The sequence below is a fragment of the Neopelma chrysocephalum genome, unplaced genomic scaffold, assembly GCF_003984885.1.
Source record: "Neopelma chrysocephalum unplaced genomic scaffold, ASM398488v2 Primary Assembly neopelma1_45, whole genome shotgun sequence".
Lineage (NCBI taxonomy): Eukaryota > Metazoa > Chordata > Aves > Passeriformes > Pipridae > Neopelma > Neopelma chrysocephalum.
This window is the reverse complement of record NW_020897704.1, coordinates 11,219,772-11,239,901: the sequence shown is the minus strand read 5'-3', so window position 1 is coordinate 11,239,901 and position 20,130 is coordinate 11,219,772. Positions and strand designations below refer to the sequence as shown.

The 20,130-nt window shown below is 40.9% G+C and overlaps 1 protein-coding gene across 5 annotated transcripts in view; it reads left to right on the top strand.

Annotated features, from left to right (window-relative positions):
* The window catches only part of LHFPL3 (LHFPL tetraspan subfamily member 3), a 255,426-nt gene that overhangs the window by 153,692 nt on the left and 81,604 nt on the right, over positions 1–20,130 (top strand). The window lies entirely within an intron of this gene.

Below are 20,130 nucleotides of genomic sequence, written 5' to 3'. Positions count from 1 at the left end.
TATTTACTTAGAAAAATGTAAGCTCGGGTATAGCCTCTGATGTTGAGGGGGTGTTTATATGCGTCTTTACTTAGTAAATTCCTTCCCAGCCAAATGTACTGAAGTACTTTAGTGTCACACTGTGAAGCACAGTCTGAGTAGCTAATATTACCTGCAGTGTACAAGGGAAAGAATGTTTTGATGATATTCATGCTTGCAGCTTTTCAGGTCCTGTGCATATGTATTTACAAACTTTAGATATCTTGCATGTATTTCATCAGTGTCAGCCATATATATGTCTTCCCTGAGCAAATTACTCAATATTGTCTACATAGTAAGTAAAATGTACTGATACATTTGGAAGTGTTGCCTGGAGTTTGAAGCTGTTAGAAGCATTATAATCCCAGACACTATTATTAACCTATCAGGGTGTTTAAGTGTGTCAAATTAGAAGTCTGACAGCAGAAGACTGGTTAACATTGCAGAATGAAAAAGGTGCATGTTCAAACATTTCTCCTCGCATAAAAGCTTTAGAAACGGTGTTATGTATAGGGCCTAAATCAGTCAGCTCAGGTCTGGTGAACTTTAAAAGCACAATGAGTGAATTTCATGTGTTTGAAAGTGAAGTTGTGATAATACTGTTCTTGATTCCTCTCCTGCAGACCAGCCCTTTGTGTGCTGGCAGCAGCACGGTTGCACCAGCAGGTTCTGGTGGTGGTGCAAGGAGGGTCTGCCAGCCCAAGAAGAGGCTATGCCCTGAGGGATAGCTTTTCCAGGGCAAGGACTGAAATGCGGTCTTTAGATGATGTGTCTGTGCTGGACCCAGAAAGTTTCCTACCATAAATGTCAAGAGTTTGGGGTGCAAAAACATGGTGCCCTGAAGTTTCCTTTTCTAAACAAGGGTGGGATTTAGCAACAAGATGTAGTGTGTAGAGCAGACCCTATAACGTGACTTCCAGGTTCTACCACCCAGAGAAGGAATGATGTTAACAGCATCAGACACGCTCTCCAGCTGGTGGTGAGCATCTGGGTTGAACATCTAATTCACAGGTCTCTGTGGATTTGGGAGACCATGCTGGGCACAGGCTCCTGTGTGCATTGGACCCAGCAAAAAGCTTGAAGGGGTGGATTTGTTTTAATTTACTTTTAATTATTTTATCTTCATATGACCCTTCAGGTGTCCTTTCAATACTTCTTAAGAAAATGTCAAAATCTTTCACATTGAGGTAGCTATTTAAGTACACTGTGAGATTCCCAGTGAAATCATGAGAGCTGACAGCATAGATATGTAGTGTATGGAATGAAGGCTGCTGTTGAATCCTAAAGTATCAGACCCACAGCATTCCCGTGTGTTAGGGACAGTCAGCCAGAGGCAGTCTTTGAAGGCACTGTGATTCTTCTCCAGCAGGAGAAAATATATAGTTTCTCTCATGCTCTAAGATAAACATCTCACTTATTAATGTGGCTCATAGAATTTATGACTGCTGCATCAGCAGAGATAAAATGCAGCAATCGTGGACTAAAATATTGCATCTCCTGTAACAGGGCTTGGAAGAGCAAATTTACTAATTTTTCTTTTCTGTCTATCTTGGGAAATGCAAATACTCAATAGCATCCAAGTTTGCAAACCTTCACTATGACTGTTCATAAAAGCAAATGGAGCACTAGGCCCTTACCAAGTTCAAATATTTCCCTCAGAATTAGCCCTACAGCTGTAATCTGTGAACACTGGATCTTGGGAAACAAAGATGACTTTAAACTCTGGCAATTCGACTTTTAATTCAAGCATAATGCGGCAGAACACAAAAAAAAAAGAGAGCAAAACAGATTTGAGGAACATCTAGTAAAAGGCATAAAAATTACTAATCCCTCTGGAAAAAAACATCAGAAGGAGAAAATCTTCAAGAAGTCCAAGGAGATGATCAAAGTATAAAGTCTCTGAGCAGTGTCTGATGAAAGCCTCAGGAAAGTCAGGGATATTCTAGGAAAAGAACCTAAAATGTTCTGTACACACAGTTACTTTGGAGGAGTTTGGGGAGATTCCCACACTGGAAATCTTTCTTCTAGGAGACTTATTGAATGCTCTTTTTCAACTTGAAATGGAGATAGCAAAGTTCATGGAATAAATAGACAAAATGAATTATACTGTATCAGATGAATCAACGGGAACAGACAGACTTGCAAAGGAATTTAAGGATGAAGTATTCAACATTTCAACAGCATTGTCTAACTGCTTGTTAAAAATTTAAAATTTCCTTGGTACCAGAAGCTGGGCAATAGCTAATTTGATACCGGTTTTCAAAGAATTTAGAGGAGAAAGAAGGAACTGCAGAACAGTAAGCTGATGGTAAAGTGATAGAAATGTTGAATTAGTTGCCACATTGGAAAACATGACATAAATACTGGGAATAGTCAGCATGGGTTTTAGAAGCAGAAATTATGATTCGGTAGAGTAGATCTGCAAAATACTCAGACAGGGGCACCAGAGATGAGCAGAGGCAGCAAATCTCTACCATACTAAGACAAACTGAAGAGGCCAGGACTCTTCATTCTTACAAAGCCGTGACATACCAGAGATAGAGGAAGGGTCTGTATAGAAGTGGGAGCTATATGGGTAAGTCTGGTATAAGAATGTTGTCCACTATAATTTCCAATGCAGGAATTAGGAACAACTAAAAGAAGCTAGCAGGTGAAAATTTTGAAACTATTTTCTTTTTTCCTTTTTTTTTTTCCCTGACATCTAATGGATAAACAAGCTGTGGAACGCTACCTCAGGACATTATGGACACTGCAAGTTTACAAGAATCAGATGGGAAAATTAATTGAGGAAGGAAAAATTCATGAAATCTCCCTAAATATAAAGATACCTCCACTGAACCGCAGACTGAGATTGGCAGAATGCCCCAGGGAGACCCCGCTGCCTACTGCTGGGGACAGGGTGTGGGGAGATGGGAACGAGGACAATGATAAAGTGAGAAAATGACCTGGTGCACCTGGATTTATATTTTTATATTCTTTTGAGATTTTGGTTACACTGTCTTTCTGGGCTGTCCACACACAGATATGTGGAGGACTGGATCAGTACAGATACTTAGCTTGCCCATTCCAGCTGATTTTCAAAGGAGCTGAAACAGTCTAATAGTGGTAAGCACCTAAATAATGTATACTCATTTGCTGTCTAAAGAAATTCTTTTCCTTTAAAACGTAGCATCAGCAGTGGCATTTATTCAAATGGAAGGTTACAGACCTTATCTTCAAGTGTTATGGAGTTTGTTACAAAGAAGTTTTGTATCAGCAAAGGGCTGTTGCTCTGTAGAGGTTAGATGCATTATTGGAAGTGACAGAGCTGTGACAACGCAGCGCTCCTGTCTACTGGCACTGGAAAAGTGCCAGTAGGTCCCTGTGGGACCCCTTCTTGCCATCAAGGTAAGCAAGGCAGTGAGGTGCCTCTTGTGCACTAATATTTTGGAAAAAAAAAGCAATCTCAACAGAATCTGTTAGAGAAGTCTTTAGCACTTATATTTGTTACTGGTTTGTGAGGATTTTGATGCATGAATAACATGGATTAAGGATAGTCAGAGGGGCCTGGGCTCCAAACGTGTAGGCATGTAAACCATTCAGATACAGTTAAAACCCTGCAAACCCCAAATAAAGCCACCTAAAGCCAGGTCCCAACAGGAATATCTGAGTGTTTGAAAAAATATGCATCTGCAGCTCACTAGAAAGGGAAAGCCGGAATGTGTCTGAATGACTGAAAACATCAAGGGAGCAATCAGCTTGCAACTGTTGCTGACATGTTCAAGGAGGAAGATAATAGGCTGGAGAAAACAGGGAAATAACTGCAGGGAGCACATGGAAACAATCGACTGAGAAATGGGGCAAATCCTTGCAGAGAGGTTAGAGGTAACATTTGAACAGAAAAATGAAAGAACAGACTGGAAGGCTGAAAAGAGATGAGAGCTCAGGAGCGCTCCCCAAAGTTGGGAAGACCATCAGATGCCATCTCTTATCCCATCCTCCTGTACTCTAGATTTGTTCACTGTAGTCCCTTTTAAATCTCTTGGACCTTGGGTCCTCACCAGTGCATAGTTGTTTACACCAAAATAATTTCAAACTGTTCAATTTTATGTCCCCATTCAGCCTCTTTGGAGGGATGGAGATATCACTTCAATAACTGTGGAAGCCCTGGAAGCTGCAGCCAGCCAGTGCACCTACCTGCCTAATTCAATATAAGGGCACATTACAGGTGCGCTCATTATCCTCTAGTGCAGTTCTGGATTACAACCAAGGTACTTATACAATGTTCCATGGGATACCAACATTTCTCCTGGGAAACCTCTGGAAAAATTTCCACTATAGAAATGAGAACAGTCATCTTCAGCTGTATGGACAGCAGACAGCTGAAAGCTCATTTACCAATCTTGTGATTAAATGGACAGTTATTCTCAGACAGTTATTTGGTGTCAATGTGCCTGTACAGGGAGGGGACTTGAGAGGATTCTTACTGGTTGAGTTTGAATCATGGTGTTTTAGCTGGGTTTCAGCCATGAATTGTGTCTTCAGCGGGCATTTATTCATACTGGAGGCTGCTTGGGTGTCTTTGCCTTCACATATAAGGTACAGGTATCCAAAACTATTTAATAGTGGCAACCATCTCTGAGAGAGAGGTTTTTTCACTTCCTCAGTTCAGACAAATATGTAGGTAAATGTTGAATCTTGGATATAATCTGTTGCATTGTAGAAAATGTATAAACCCATCCATTGTGTGCTGTGGGGAAAGAGAATTGGCAGAGAGAAAAAGTATCCTGAGCAACAGATGGTAGATGACGTGATAACTGTCTGAGCAGTGATAACCTTAATCTAATTAGTTTCCTAATCAAGATTAAGAAGAGACCAAAGGCATGAGAGAAGGTGAGGAAGAAACCTGTAATCAATAAAACAAACATAAGAGGTTGGAAGACAGGGCAATTGATAAGATACAGGAGTGGAGGGAAATTACAAGAAAAATTACTGTATGTCTTGTCAATATGAAAACAGAATAGTCAGACCTTGCATCAGACAACATGCACAGAACAAGAAAAAGTGTGCTATATGACAGAATTACAAACCATTATATGGATAACGGAATGACCAGGAAGGATCAGCCAGTTAAGCATAAGTATAATAGATATGAATAAAAACATAATACAAAATAAAATATAAAGAAAAGTATATTCGCCTATAAAAGAATAATTTTAATAGCATATAGGAATTTGATAAGAAAGAATGGTGGCAAACTTGTCAAGAAAAATCAATTGCTGATAAACCTCAAATTACATCTTTTCTACCTCTGATGAAAATGCACTTTCTTTTTGAGGGATTCTCAATAAAAACAGAGCACTTGCAGTTTTTCTCAGAAATTCTTTTGGGTTGCATTCAGTCGATAGAGTTCACAATGATCAACCTGAATGCTTGAAATGTTCCCACTGACCTGCTGCACTCTTTATTGGCAAAAAAAATTCAGACAAAATGTTTCACTCAGTACTGCAAAAAATGAGAGTTACTTTGACATGGGTAAGAGAGAAGGCATTAGCTGGCATCCCTGGCTGGCAAAGGATGTCAGGGCAGCAAATGTGTATTGAGAGAAGCCGAAATCCAAGTGAGGCCATCAGTGGGTCTTTCCACACAAGGCTCTGAGTATGGCTTTGCATAGGATCTGCCAGAAAGTCTGCTCACTGTCCAATCAAGCTGGTTATATTCAATCAGAATGATTACATTTCTGTGTGTTTTGTTTCTGACTGGCCACAAGGATTTTATTACAGAAATAATGGTTTGTTTAAGCAGAAAGACTACTTTTTTTTTAACTGGTAAAATAAGGTTAGTTATTTGCCTTGCTTATTATGCCCCTGCTAGGCAGAAACAAGTTACCCCCAGGCTCATACAGGGACATCACAGAAGTCCCAAGGGTACACAAGACAGAGCTCCAAAGAACCAGTCCTTAATTGTGCCTTTTAAGTAATTCATGCATTTGTTTTCAGGAGTACACAAGTTAACACATGAAAACATAATTCTTGGATACACAAATTACTTCAAACAAATTATTATCTAGTTCCCATGGTTACATTATTAGTATAATTCAACATAGCACTTTCTTGCTAGCTAAAAATACTACTAGCAATGAATCCAAATAAAAGTACTTCGTGTTATTCTCTGATCAAGGTAGTTCCTATATATCTTATCTATCAGTATACCTGCAGCTGAGATTACTTTCATCTGACACTGTTAGGTGACCATTTCTCTTGTCTCGGGTTGCTGCAAAGTCCCATCTACACAGGGTCCTACACAAATTGCAGGTTTTTTCTCAACGATTTTTATATTTCTTTTCGGCTTCATGAGAGGCAAATTGTGACATGGTATTTTGTCTTCTATACCAAATATACAGAGTCCATATAGAATGCTCCTGTACAGATTCTAAGGAAGTTTGATTTTACAGTCTATATTTGATGTCTCAGGAATTGCATAGCATCTTATGCACTTCCCTGTGCATTTCTGGAGTCCTCATGTCTCCCCTGAGCTAAGCACTCAAACCTCTCCTTTCCTTCACAGTTTGAACTTGGACTTATGGAGAGAATTACAGAACCTGTTTTCCATATGCTCACGTCTTCTTCATCATGGTTAAGGGGTTTGTCAGCAGATTTAAGGATGTGCCTCCCCAAACTAAAGTTTTTCAAAGAAGTTTTCATGAACTCTCAAGTAAATTTGGTATACTTCCTACACACTTGTTTTGAATAGGTCAGAAACTCTCAACCCCACCACTTTGTATTACCACTGTGGCATCTCAGTCTCAGTTAAACTCCTCTTTCCTGTGGCTCCATCTCTGGATCCAGTTGGGTTAAAGTTTGCTTACTCCCTTTGAAAACAACACATCTCCTGGTTCTTTCTTCTTAGTGAGCTAGTGGGCAGTATGCACTTGTTGGGTTTCAGAGGTCACCTAGCAAGCCCTCAAGCTTCATACACAGCTTTTCAAGTACCCACCCAGCTTTTCTGGCAGCCCACGTCAGTCTCACTGGGGTCTCTAGCCTTGTCAGATTTTTCTCTTTGCCTTGCATTGCTGTTTTGCCTTATATTATTGCAGTCCTTTCAATGTCTGAACATGCATTTTAATTTCTAAGGCAGAAATCACCAGCAGTGGTATATTAATAGGCATATGCCAGAAGTTTTAAATGGAGGGAGACCTACTTTCTGTGACTTCTGGGCATCAGTGCTGAAAATCAACACTCTTGTTTGCTGTGGTTATTTGCTGTGTTGTTAGTACTAAGAATTACTTTACCTCAGAGGCATTGCAGCACTAGAATAGTACACATGCTGGACTTCCAAAATGTTCAAAAATTTATTAAATCTTGATATCATAAACCTAGTTAGGACTTGAAATTGCATGTGCATGCACACAAGGATTTGCTGACAACTATACTGGTAAACTCTGCTGTATAGCACAAATCTTGGGGTTAATTGTCAAGACTCAAAAAATGATAAGGCACAGAAATATACCTCTGTAGAAGTGAAATTCCAAAATTAACCCCTTCCAGTTAGGCATTGGTAGGAGTAATCAGGATTACCAAAACACAGAGGCAAGGACTGTTGCAGTTGTACTGAACTATAACACATCATTGATCAGACAGACTTGATAGCAAGTGGAAGATGAGATGTGTTTGCCAATAGAGAGATATTATGATATAGTCATATTGATTATGAGTTGTTCCATATTTTTTCAAATATTTCAAATTTTATCAAGTCTGCCATGTCAAAAGCAATGAGTTTAGAAGGCTCAAGAATCTCATAGGTTTGGCCCTGGGTGAAGGAGTAGACTTCCCTCTAACAGGAAAAAGGCAAAAGACAAAAACATCTCCAATGTGGTCTCAGCCCCCAGGGCTCTCTCCCACCATCCAAAGCTCAGATACTCAGTGAGGGAAGCACAGCCACCACTGACACCTCTGCTGCTGTTAGCTTCAATGAGACATCAGCTCCTGAAAGGCAGCAAAGTCTTGCTGCCAAATGTCAACTTTAATGAAGAAGCAATGCAGCCGAGCAGTCTTGGGGCCTATTGTCCATTTCTCTTTTCTTCTGAGCGAAGCTGTTAGGGGATCAGGAAGAGCTATAGCAGAGATAAGTGAAGAATAGCACATGACAAGCTGTGCAGGCATAAAGATGTATGTGTGTGCCTCAGGGGCATTGAAAGGAACTATACAAAAGTCGATGCCTTTATCATCTGTTCAGAACTTGTCTTGCTTCTGTGCCAGCCCATTTGCAATATCGGCTAGCACTGCTTGCGAAATCAGATTTAAATTATTGTAATGACTTTAGTTAAATCTTAGCATTCCAGCTCAATAACAAGTCTGCCTCCTTCTACCTCCACCTCTCTCTTTTCAGGGGAGACTGCCCCATGTTGCTTCCTTCCAGCTGCCTGTCATCTCTGGATATTCAGGTCCTCCCCTTTGCAGACTTTTAGCTTTGCATTTCCCACTCCCTCTTGCCTGTAGCATAGAGGTGCTTCAAACCCAAAGTGTCCCACTGTTTTCCTGTCTCACAAATCACTCTGAGCGGCAAGCATGGGTGCCCTCATTCAGAGGAGAGGGGAAACTGGGTGCAGGCTAGCTTTGGGAAGGCTGCTGATTTTAAAAAGGGGAATGCAACCTGTCTGGAGGTAGGTCTTGCCATACAGAACTAGCTGGAGGCCTCTGGCAGAGTACATGGAAGGATTCCCAGCCTTGCAAGAAACTGGTGAACCTGAACAGATTTTAATACTTGGAGGATGAGCTACTTTTTAGGAGAGGGCTCAGGACTGTACTACAGTACAGTTCCTGCATGTCAAGGAAAGCATGGCATTGAGTTAACTGCAGCTGATTTCTAGCGGAACATTAGTGCTTCACAAAAGACAAGAAAGACAAGAGCCTTCCCCTTTCTCCCCCAAGGCACTCAATCACTTTTTCCTTGCTCATGACAGAATGTTTCCTTGTCCATCTTATGGTCTTTCTACTTGACTTCAGTCACTCCTTCTTAAACTTCACTTTCTCCACTAAAGTCCATGGAGAACACAAAGATACAAGTGAGGGCAAAGGCTATGTGACTGTCATGCCTCCAAACAGAGGGTTAAACGCCTATAAATTGTTGATCTTAAAACACTTCTCATTTCAATATTAAATCACATTTCCTTATCATGATGCGTTATATTCTGGGAGTCATAGTCTTGATTTGGCAGAGACTGTCACAGACACCATGAACTTGCATCTCAGTGGAGAGATTACAGTAGAGAAACCTGACCAGTGGCTAATGATCTTGTCCACTGCCAAGCAATTTCTTGAATCTTTCAATCACCTTCTGCAGGAGAGATTTCTCCTGCTGGACAGTGACCAAGAGCAGGCACAGGTATCTGCCCAGGAGCTGTTTGTACTGCAGCTGTTTCACTGCTCCCCATCTGCCACCCAGGTTGCTGAGGGCAGCCCTGCAGATGGAGGAAAACTCAGCACATTTAGGAAAACTACCCCTCCACTCTCTCCTTTTATTTCATTTCCTCTTGCAACTGTTTTTATTGTTTGTGTTTCTGACCTCTGTTGAGGTCAGATAACAATTAGCTGAATGCTTTGAATTCACTGTCTCAGTTGCTGAGTGCTGACCTGTACTATTTCATGTACTGGATGGGTGAGTTGACCCATTTTCCAATAATTTCCATTTTATGACTGTCAAATACCCTTAAATGGTCACGTAAATGAAAGTGTGAACACAACAAGGACATCATAGCAGATGTTTCTCTGAAGCAGAGTGTAACTGTAGAAGGGCAAAGTCAGCAAGGGGCTCTGCTGGCTACAGTACAGGGCAGGGTTTATCCAGGTGGAAAGATTTGCTAAATTTATGGTCAAAAGAAAATAAATCTGAAGCTTTTCAGCAAAATGACCACAATGCTGAAGCCTGGAGTTTGACTTCAGGGCTACTCCTGCCCCAGGGCCCAATTGGGTGCTGTTTGTGTTGTCTGTGTGTCCAACTCTGCAGCTGTTGCGAAGATCATATGCTGAGAAAAGTGATGATCCTGGGTTTCTGGTGTCTGAAGATACTTGATGTAAGGGCCCTAAGTTCTTGCACATATGTCAAAGGCCCAAAGTAGTTGAATTTAGCCTCACAGAGAAGCACATACTAATAATTTTTTAATACACTGATCAAACTCCATCTTTAGTAACTATTTAACAGCATCAAGTTGGAAAACTTAAAACTTTCTTGGCATGGCTACAGCTACTGAGTTTGTGCCAGAACCTCTCTCCTGACAATTCAAAACTGCCTTCTTCTTTACAGCCTAAATGTATTACTGGATGGTTTATATCCATTTGTTCAGATGCCAAGGCTGCCCTTCCAGTTAAATAGCTCTTCCCCCTCTCTGGGATCCATTCTCTTGTGTTTATACAGAGTAATCATAAAATTCTTCAGTGCACCAGCACCATAAGGCATGCAGATCTGTTTTCTAGGCAACACTAGTGTTTTTTTAAAGGTTTTCACCTCCTTTTTTGCAAACAAATACTTACTGGCTGTGAAGTTGTTAGTTTTCAGGAACGAAAGACTAAACCTGGTATTTATTATGGACTCTACTACAGGCTTAGATGTAGAAATTTTATCTTCATATCCCTTGCTTTTGAATCTCATTTCCACCTTGGAAGCCTGCAGAATTTTGCCATGTTTATCCTGAAAACAGTGGCTGGTGCACTTCCAGTCTTCCCCTCTCACCAGCAGGTTTAGATTTGCTTGCAATTGCAGTAGCTTCAGAAACAAGCTGGAGGCTTGATTTTAAAAACTTTCCTACCATCTTTGCAGTTCAATGTGTTGGTTATTTCAGTGCTTGGGATTGGAAGGTCCATTCCTCCAGCATGAGCACATTATGATAATTTTCTATGCTACAGGCTTGGAGGCAGGAGTTCCCATTTCTGTCATGGCACCATCCTCCTGTCCTCTATCATCCTCGTCATTGAAAAATGAGGCAAAGAATTAGGTCCTAGCCTCAGTCCCACTCCATATCTGCTTTCCTTCTTTCTTTGTTAGCCTAATTAAAGATTATTTGACTATTTGTTTCAATTTGTCTTGAAAGAATTAGCACAGCTTGACTTTTGGCAAGCTGTCTGTTAGACCTGCATTATCTAACCTTCAGAATGTGCCTTTCTTTGCTGATTAGTCTCTTTTCCTGTAATTTCTAAGGTCTCTGCTCACATCTTCTTCCCTTTTTCCAAGGCTTTTTGGGGAGATAGGTATTGAGGGTATAATGAAACCGAGTTTGCTAGTCATTCATACAGAGCTGAAAGTAGCCCTGGAATGTCATTCATCTTGTCAAGATACCTCAGAAAATTTACTTCTTTGTCCAAAAGAAATTCAGGGCATGCCCCACAACTGAGTATGAAGCTCTTCAGTCTAGTTAACTTGTTAGCTAGTTTCTTTAGCTTATCAAAAGTTTGTCCCTCTGAAATATGCATTCAAATGCAGTTTCAGAAACATTTTTATTCATATTCTCATTTTATTTAAACTGAATTGACTCATGGTCATTGAAAGTGGGATTATTTGCAGCTCTTCCTTCTCTTTACCAAAACCATGTTTAAAATATCTTTGCTGTTTGGATCAGTAACTTGGGATGAAACATCAGCTGTATATATCTCAAGCAATGTGTAGCCTATGCCATTCATAATAGTAGCAATTCTCCAGTCTGTCTGCTGTAGCCTACACAGTATTGAATTTATTCATTAATTAGATCTAGTACATTTCAGTGTGCTATGGTTTGATATGTTTTGGCTGAAGAACAGGTTCTACAAAGAGAAGTTAACATTAAATTAGAAAGCTGTAACACTTCTCTGTGACAGCATTCAAAATAAACACTTTCAATGGTAAGTCTAGCATGTGAGAAAAGTGCCTTTTGGATATCCCCTCAGCATCAAACAACCTGTCTGCGTGACGACTGACACCCAGGTCATGGCCCTCAGTACATGCATCTGCAAGCACCTTTCTCATTCCTGTGATCTCTGGGTATGGACCCCAGCTGACACACAGAGCTCATAACACACATTCAGTGGCACAAAGACATGTTATAAAAACTCCAATGGGTTGTGACACAGTTCTCATGTTATTTTAGACACTTTAAACAGAAAAATGAGAAGAAAAAAATCATTAGATCACAGGGCCACTGGATACCACAGGAGCTGATACAGCCTAAATGTAACTTTTGACATATACCTTCCTGTGGGTTTCTAGCTGTACCACCTTCCATACCTGCTTCATTGTAAAGTATTTTTGTCTCTTGTCATGTATCATTTCAGTTTACCCACTTTTCATCAGTTAGTCATCTACCTCTGCTATAGCTCTTAGCAATTTGTTGTCATGACTTTTCCAGGGTTTTTTGCCCACATAGTGATTAGGCCTGCATCCATTAATTGTTCCCAGCTTCTGTATTTTTTCTGGACAAAATACCTATTGAATATAACTGTGGTTGGAACACCAGAAGTTCTGTTCTTTTGCAAGGAGTCATTGGGATGCACCTTGTGAGTCACCTACCACACGCTTATAAAAATCTACGGTGTTCTTAACACTGTACTCAAGCTAAGATAGTTGTTGTACTAACTAAATTATTCATAGAACTACATTAATCTCAAAGTTTAATTATCGTGGCTAATGATCAAAACTTGGAAGTTAAATGGTCCCATGATGATACAACCCCACACAGAATTTCTGTCTCTACCATATCAAAGAATTCTCTATCCAAACATGAATCCAATGCTTGAGGTCTAAAGCAGGTCCCCTTAGTGCAGTAAAATTTCTCTTACAGTTCTTCCCCGAGTGATCTTAACTAAAGTAGAGTGCACTATCTTTGCTATTATTTTCTGCATATTTACAGTTTAACACATTCCTCACATATAACATTACTTTACTTTCCCAATTGTTTCCATCTTCCTGAATAATTCATTCTCTATAGTGCTTGTCTTTGAGTATAGCTATCAGTCAACTATATTTCTGTTATCCAGCTTCACATCTTGCAATAGCTGATCAAATTATTCCATTTTGCTGTCTAACATAACTAGCAGGCATCAAAACATCTGTTATCTGTCAACTCAGCCAGGTTATTGTGAGTCTTCTCTCCCTGACTGTAACACCTTACTACCACTTTCCACAATATTATTTTCTTCTTCTTTACTGTCCAGTCACTGAATATTTGGTCTTCTTTTTCTCTTTTCTTTAAAATCAGCATGTGAAATATAGATATCTCTTTATATGTGTATATGTATATATTCTTGCCACATTTGGCATTAAAAAGTCCATGCCTTAATAAGTCAAGTGGCCATAATTGCATCAAGTCTTTTATATTATCACAGAAATGCAGTGGGAAGTGCTCCTCCTTTTTTATCCCCCTTAGCAACACCTGTAAATGTTCTTAATCCTGTGGAGATATTCAGGTTTCTCTACATCACCAAGTAAGATGATGTGAAGTAAGTAGATTAAAGTAGTTACTACTGAAGCTTCTCGCACTCTCATCACATGGGGCTCCAGGGTTTTACTTCAAATCAGAACTAGTTCTATCTCGTAGACCATATGCCCCCATTATATATGTTGTTTGAAGCTTTCTGAAGGAAGATTAACCCACAAACCTTTGCTTCTTCCTTTGTGGGGGAGAGGTTGCTGGGAACATCATGTCTGTGTCCTGGAGCAATTCCATAGGGCACCTGCCTTGTCCCACATGGGTGCCCAGGGTGCTGAAGTCCAAACAGGATTTCATCATTCCAGCTCTCCAAAAACACTGCCCTTGAATCTTGAATTTCATTCCACTTTTCTCACTGACTGCCTCATACCCAACAGCAGTCATGGGGTTAACAACCCTCTATGAGTACCACCAGGAATTTTCAGTCTGCTTGTGCACAAATTAAGAAGCTGTGTCATCTCCTTGGGGAGCCAGTTTTCAGCTCTCTGAAGAACCTCTTCAAAGGTGGATGCTGTATCTGGCAGTCTTCAAACAGAGTAGCAAATAAGAGGTCTTATATGACATTTGCCTCTTTTTATTGCATGAGAACTATTTCGGGTATTAAGGATGCTTTGCATAGTTCAGGAGTTTTCTCTTAGGCACAGGTTTTGTGGGGATGAAGCCACACATTGAGTCAGAATTTTAAGGTCCACATCCAGGATTGAAGATCTTTTGGAAATGAACATCTATGCTCCTCCAGAAATAATCTGTTTACATGCACCAGAACTGTTTCTGTGGATGGAGTCAGTAAATGGAGAGAATCACGGCATTTGCTTCAAAATTGCACATTTGCTCCAAGCCATGACATAAATGTAAACACATAGGCTTATTATCCCACTCATCAGTGGAGTCCATATCACTCAGATCAATCTCAGTTGCATGGATGTGCAGCCTCTGTGTTCCCTCAGGACTGTATGTGACCCTATGTCTTCAGCCACCTCCATTCAGCCTTTCTTTCTTTCCCGGGTAAAGTTCCTGAAAGACTGGTCTTAATCACCAATATGGCTGGCAAAAACTCTATTCAGTTTACCAGAGTTCAATGGGTCACTCTTTTTGTAAATACCATTTGGGGGGGAAAAAAGAAAACAAAGAACCTCGCAGGTTTTGGAACCACAGAGTCTTGAAGTCTCTTGCATGTGTGGGTATGGAAAGAAAAGAGCTGGCCAGCATAATTCCCATTCTATTTTTTTTACTCCTTTATCAGGAAACTTCCCATTATCATATTCTACACGCAAGCAGACTGGGTATGTTGTCAGGAAAAGAATGAAGATGAGAGAGGAGTCCTGCTAGCAGGAATTTCTCAGCACTGTTTTCCTGCATAACAGTCAGCCTTTTTATAAATAGAACCTCATTTCATGCAATGATATAATATTAATCTGTCACCATATTTGGCACAACCATAGGATCATGAACTACTTGTTTGCTAATTACCATTTAAGCTCATACACAGAGCACAGGCTGTGATAATATTAGCTTGGTCAGAGTCACAAGTCTGCCAGTGCCAGCAACAGTTCAGTGTCTGTTTCCAATCTCTGAAAGTGTTGTATCTGCATCCTTTCATCCCAGGAGGTAAAAATCCTGGGTTTTCTCTCGTAGTATGAATAATTTGTCTTGTCATTCAGAGCCCTAAAGGAAAACCATGTGGCAGTTTCTGTTAGCTGTTCACATGAGAAAAAAAAATTTAAGAGGACAAGCAAGTATGTATAAGGTATGTTTAACCAGTGTTTGTTAATTATTTTTTAAAAGCTTGAAAAGCTTCACAAGACTCCAACATGGAGGAGAAAGCAGCTGTTAGGGTGATGAGGCACTGGAACAGGTTGCCCACAGAAGTTGTGGATACCCCATCCCTGGAAGCGTTTAAGGCCATATTGGATGGGGGCTCTGAGCAACCTGATCCAGTGAAAGGTGTCTCTGCCCACAGCAGAGGGATTGGAACTAGATGATCTTTAAGGTTTCTTCCAATCCAAACCGTTCCATGATTCTTACCCCATGTTTTGTAAGAATCATAGAACCATAGAATGATTTAAGTTGGAAGAGACCTCTAAGATCATCGAGTCCAACCATTAACCCTGCACTGCTGAGTCCACCACTAAACCGTGCCCCTAAACACCTCAACTGCATGTCTTTTAAATACCTCCAGGAATGGTGACTCCACCGCTTCCCTCAGCAGCCTCTTCCAATGCTTCCACAACCCTTTTGGTGAAGAAATTCTTCCTAATATCCAATCTAAACATCCCCTGGTACAACTTGAGGCCTTTTCCTCTTATCCTGTTGTTTGTTACTTGGGAGAAGACATTGGCCCTCACCTGGCTACAATCTCCTTTCAGGTCTTTGTAGAATACAATAAGGTCCCCCTTGAGCCCCCTTTTCTCCAGGCTAAACAATCCCAGCTATCTCAGCTGCTCCTCATCACACTTGGGCTTCAGACCCCTTACCAGCTTTGTTGCCCTTCTCGGACACGCTCCAGCACCTCAGTGTCTTTCTTGGAGTGAGAGTCCCAAAATTGAACACAGGATCTGAGTTGTGGCTCCAGCAGTGCCAAGTATGGGGGAACGGTCACTGCCCTGGTCCTGCTGGCCACACTGTTGCTGATACAGGCCAGGATACCTTTGGTCTTCTTGGCTGCCTGGGCACACGCTGCCTCATGTTCCACTGGCTATTGACCAGTACCCCCGGGGCATTTTCCACTGGGCCTCTTTGCAACCACTCCTCCCCAAGCCTGCAGCTCTGCATGGGGTTCTTGTGACCCAAGTGCAGGACCCAGCACTTCACCTTGTTGAACCTCAGACAACTGGCCTCGGCCCATTGATCCAGGCTGTCCAGATCCCTCTGCAGAGCCTTCCTACCCTCTAGCAGATCAACATTCCTGCCTAACTTGGCATCATCTGTGAACTGACCAAGGGTACCCTCAAACTCCTCACCCACATCATTGACAAAGATATTGAACAGGACCAGCCCCAATACTGTGCCCTGGGAAACACCACTTGTGACCAGCCGTCACCCGGATTTAACTCCATTCACCACCATTCTCTGGGCTTGGCCATCCAGCCGGCTTTTTTACCCAGTGAAAATTATGCCAGCCCAAGCCATGAGCAGCCAGTTTCTCCAGGAGAGTACTGTGGGAAACAAGGTCAAAGGCTTTAGTAAAGTGTAAATAGACAACACCCTCAGCCTTTCCCTCATCTACTAAGTGGATCACCACATTGTCAAGGGAGAGGAAGAAACGGAGGAAGGCCAGGGCTGTCATTACACAGACAATGATCCTGCCAGGAGCTTTCTCAAGCAACCAAAGGGCAAATGATGCAGATATGATTCTTCTAAGTTTTACAGTTGCCCAAATGGTTCTGAATGGTGTCAGTGACACTAGTCAGTCATTTATCAATTTCCCCTGCTTCTTCCCATGAAAGCTCTTGATTAGCTACAGAGGTCTTAGGCTGGGCTGTCTGCAGGCTCAGGAGGGTGAATGCTGATCTGATGTATTCAGATCACACATAGAAGACTGATATAGATCAAAAATTCTGTAGGAACTGATGAATTTTAAGTCTTTTCATTCATTTGGTGAACTTTTCAATTCCAGAAGTTTCTGAATTCATTAGAACACTATTACTATGTAGTAGTAAAACAGTAGTAGCTTTTGTTATATTTCCAGTTCAGTCACGTTGCTATTAGAGACAGTGGAATTTTAGACAACAATATGGGACCTATGTTTGCGTTATAAACAGTTTCACTGTCTTAACAGTTTCACTGAAATTGCATACAATTTTTTCGATTTTTCAAATTTATTAAAAACTGAAAGTAATTTCCTTCTAGAGAAAAATCTTCTAAGCCTCTTTAGAAGGATTTAAATGTAAACATTTCTAGCAATGCAGAATATATCTGTGGGTGGATTTCATACCTGTCTTTTCAGTCTTGTAGCTGATAAATGTTTCATATTATTGAGCAAGTCTGTATTCTTAAAGGCATTCAGTGCAAAATATTCCCTCAACAAATAAAGACTCAAGGTTGACTAATCTTACTTATGTTGAGCTTTGCAGGTAAGGTATTATTCGCGCATCTGAAGATGTTGACCAAGTAGTCATCAAGTAGAAAGCATCTTAAATGTATAGGGAAAGGAGAAAATAATATCCTTTCTTTGATAACTGTCTTTATGCAAAGGAATCTAGTCCAGCTACCATTTAGCTGCGTGTCTTATTTTCAAGAAAAGTCCAACTGCAATCAACAGAATGACTCCAGAAAGTTAAGCAAGTATATCAAAGCATGCAGAAACAGAATTCTGGAAAGATGAGTTAATTGGAAATCTGAGGAACACAGCTGGGAAGCAGTGCACTGAATTCCTGAGATAAGGGTCTGGTTTTTTTTAATTACTTAGGTGGAAAAGAACAAAGTTAAATTACTTTTAGGAAGTACTAAGAACACGTCTGATCTGCTATGTAATAAAAAACCACAGAGATGTCAGTATTTGCTAATTATTCGTGGACAATTAGCAGAAAAATCCCATGTCTGATTATTAACTGAGCATTAAGCTTCCTCTTATATTGAAGATGATTAATGAAAGTAAACTGGCTTTGGTAGGTGCTGTTATGTACTAAAGAGAACTGTTGTCCACAGTTAGCTGGGTAAATATGGACATTTTTATGAATATCAGAAATTTGCAGATTTGCTGCATCATTTCAGTGGAGTTCCTTGAAAGTATGAGGGCAATGGTTATGTGTTGACTGTGAGAAATAATCTCTCTGGAAGTGTGCGTAACCAGCTCAAGAAAAAAAAACTATTTTACAGTTTGTCTCTAAGATCTTTGGAAGATCTTATGTAGTTGTGTAAATGAGTTAAGGCAGGCAATAGGCAATTTACAGTTTGTCCAACCTGCATGTTCTGTGTAGATTGGTCCTTATCTAGTAGTCCTTGTTTCTGGTCTAATTGCCCTTGAAAGTATCATAAGCTGTTATATTTTCACACAAATTAACTGTTCAGGAAGAATTATTCTATGTCAGATGTTTTCTGCAGACATGCTTTCAAGGCTTTGTCTACAGCAATTGTGTAGCTGTCAAAAGGAAACTAGCATTCCTGAGCTCTGTTTACACATCTCTTTTCCAGTATTTCATCTTACTGATCCAGTGTAAGTCTGTTTTTATTTGGACGCTAGAGCTATGCAAATTGACAGTGCTTGTGCTTGTCCAGAAAAGACAAGGAAGTTGTCACAGTTCCCACAGTGAAAGCAGCTTTTGGTTGCACGAGCTACTTGGTGTATCGACTGTGGTTTCCATGCAGAGGTCTGGCTCAACAAGTGCTTAAAAGGCTGAAGGCCAATGTGTTCTTTTCAATTAGCACATTTGCCTGCAATTTAGAGCACAGTGCATTAAGACTTATAAAAGATGATTTAGGATCCATTGGATCTCATCAGCTATACTAAGAAAGAATGACTAATGCTGGAAATGTGCTTGTTTCCAAGTTAGAAAAGACAGCACAAACAGCTGCTGAAAGCATATGGATTTTCTGACTCTCTTAAATGCAACAGAAACTGAGGAATGAACCCATTCAACGTAATAATTTTTTTTATGTTTTTCTTATGTTACTTTATTTTTACATCCTCTCCTGCTGAAGATGACTCTACCTTGCTTCAAGACTAGTGTTACCAGGAGAATTTTGGGGTTTTTGATCATAAGTCAGTTTATACACCACCAAGCCTGCTGACAACAAATGGGGTCCCACCCATCTCAAAGGATCTTAGCTCAGGAGTTAGCAGAGCTCATTGAGAGAGCTTTAAACGAGATTTGAAGGGGAACAGGGACGATAGCCAGGCTTGACAGTGATAAGGTGTGGGAAGGAGAGAACTATAGCAACCACACTAGTAACAAATGGAGGCTTAAGAGAGACTATCTCAATCAAGCACAAGCAGAAAAAGACTTAAAAACAAGACAGGACTATGGATTGTCCCTTTGCACCCCTACTGGGATCTTGACACAATCAAATGGTTCTATAAATGCCTGTACACAAATGCACACAGAATGGAGAACAAACAGGAGGAACTAGAGATCTGTGTGCAGTCACAGGGCTTTGATCTCATTGCAACAATGGAGGCATGGGATAGCTCACGTGACTGGAATGTTATCTTGTAGGGCTACACACTGCTTAGGACAGACAGACCAGGAAGGCACTGGCCTCACCGTCTCTGCCCCACTATGTCAGGCAACACTTGGGATGTATCAAGGTCTGTCTTGGGGTGGATGATGAGCAAGTCAAGTGCTTATGGGTTAGGATAAAAGGGCAGACTAGTAAGGGTGACATTGTTGTGAGTGTTTGCTACAGGCCGCCTGATGAGCAGGAAGGGGATGAGGTCTTCCACGGGCAGCTTGAAGCAGTTTCAAAGTCACAGGAATTGGTTCCTGTGGGGGACTTTAACTGCCCTGGCATCTGCTGCAGAAGAAACACAGCAAAGCACAAACAGTCCAGGAGGTTCCTGGAAAGCCTTGATGACAACTTCTTGTCATAGGTAGTGGAGGATCCCACAAGAAATGGTGTGCTGCTTGACATTACAGCTTCAGGAGAGCTAACTTTAGCCTCTTCGTTCCTCAAGGATCTTCTTGGAAGAATCCCATAGGAACAGCTAAACAGCTGTGGCCTCTGTCCCTGCCACAGTACAG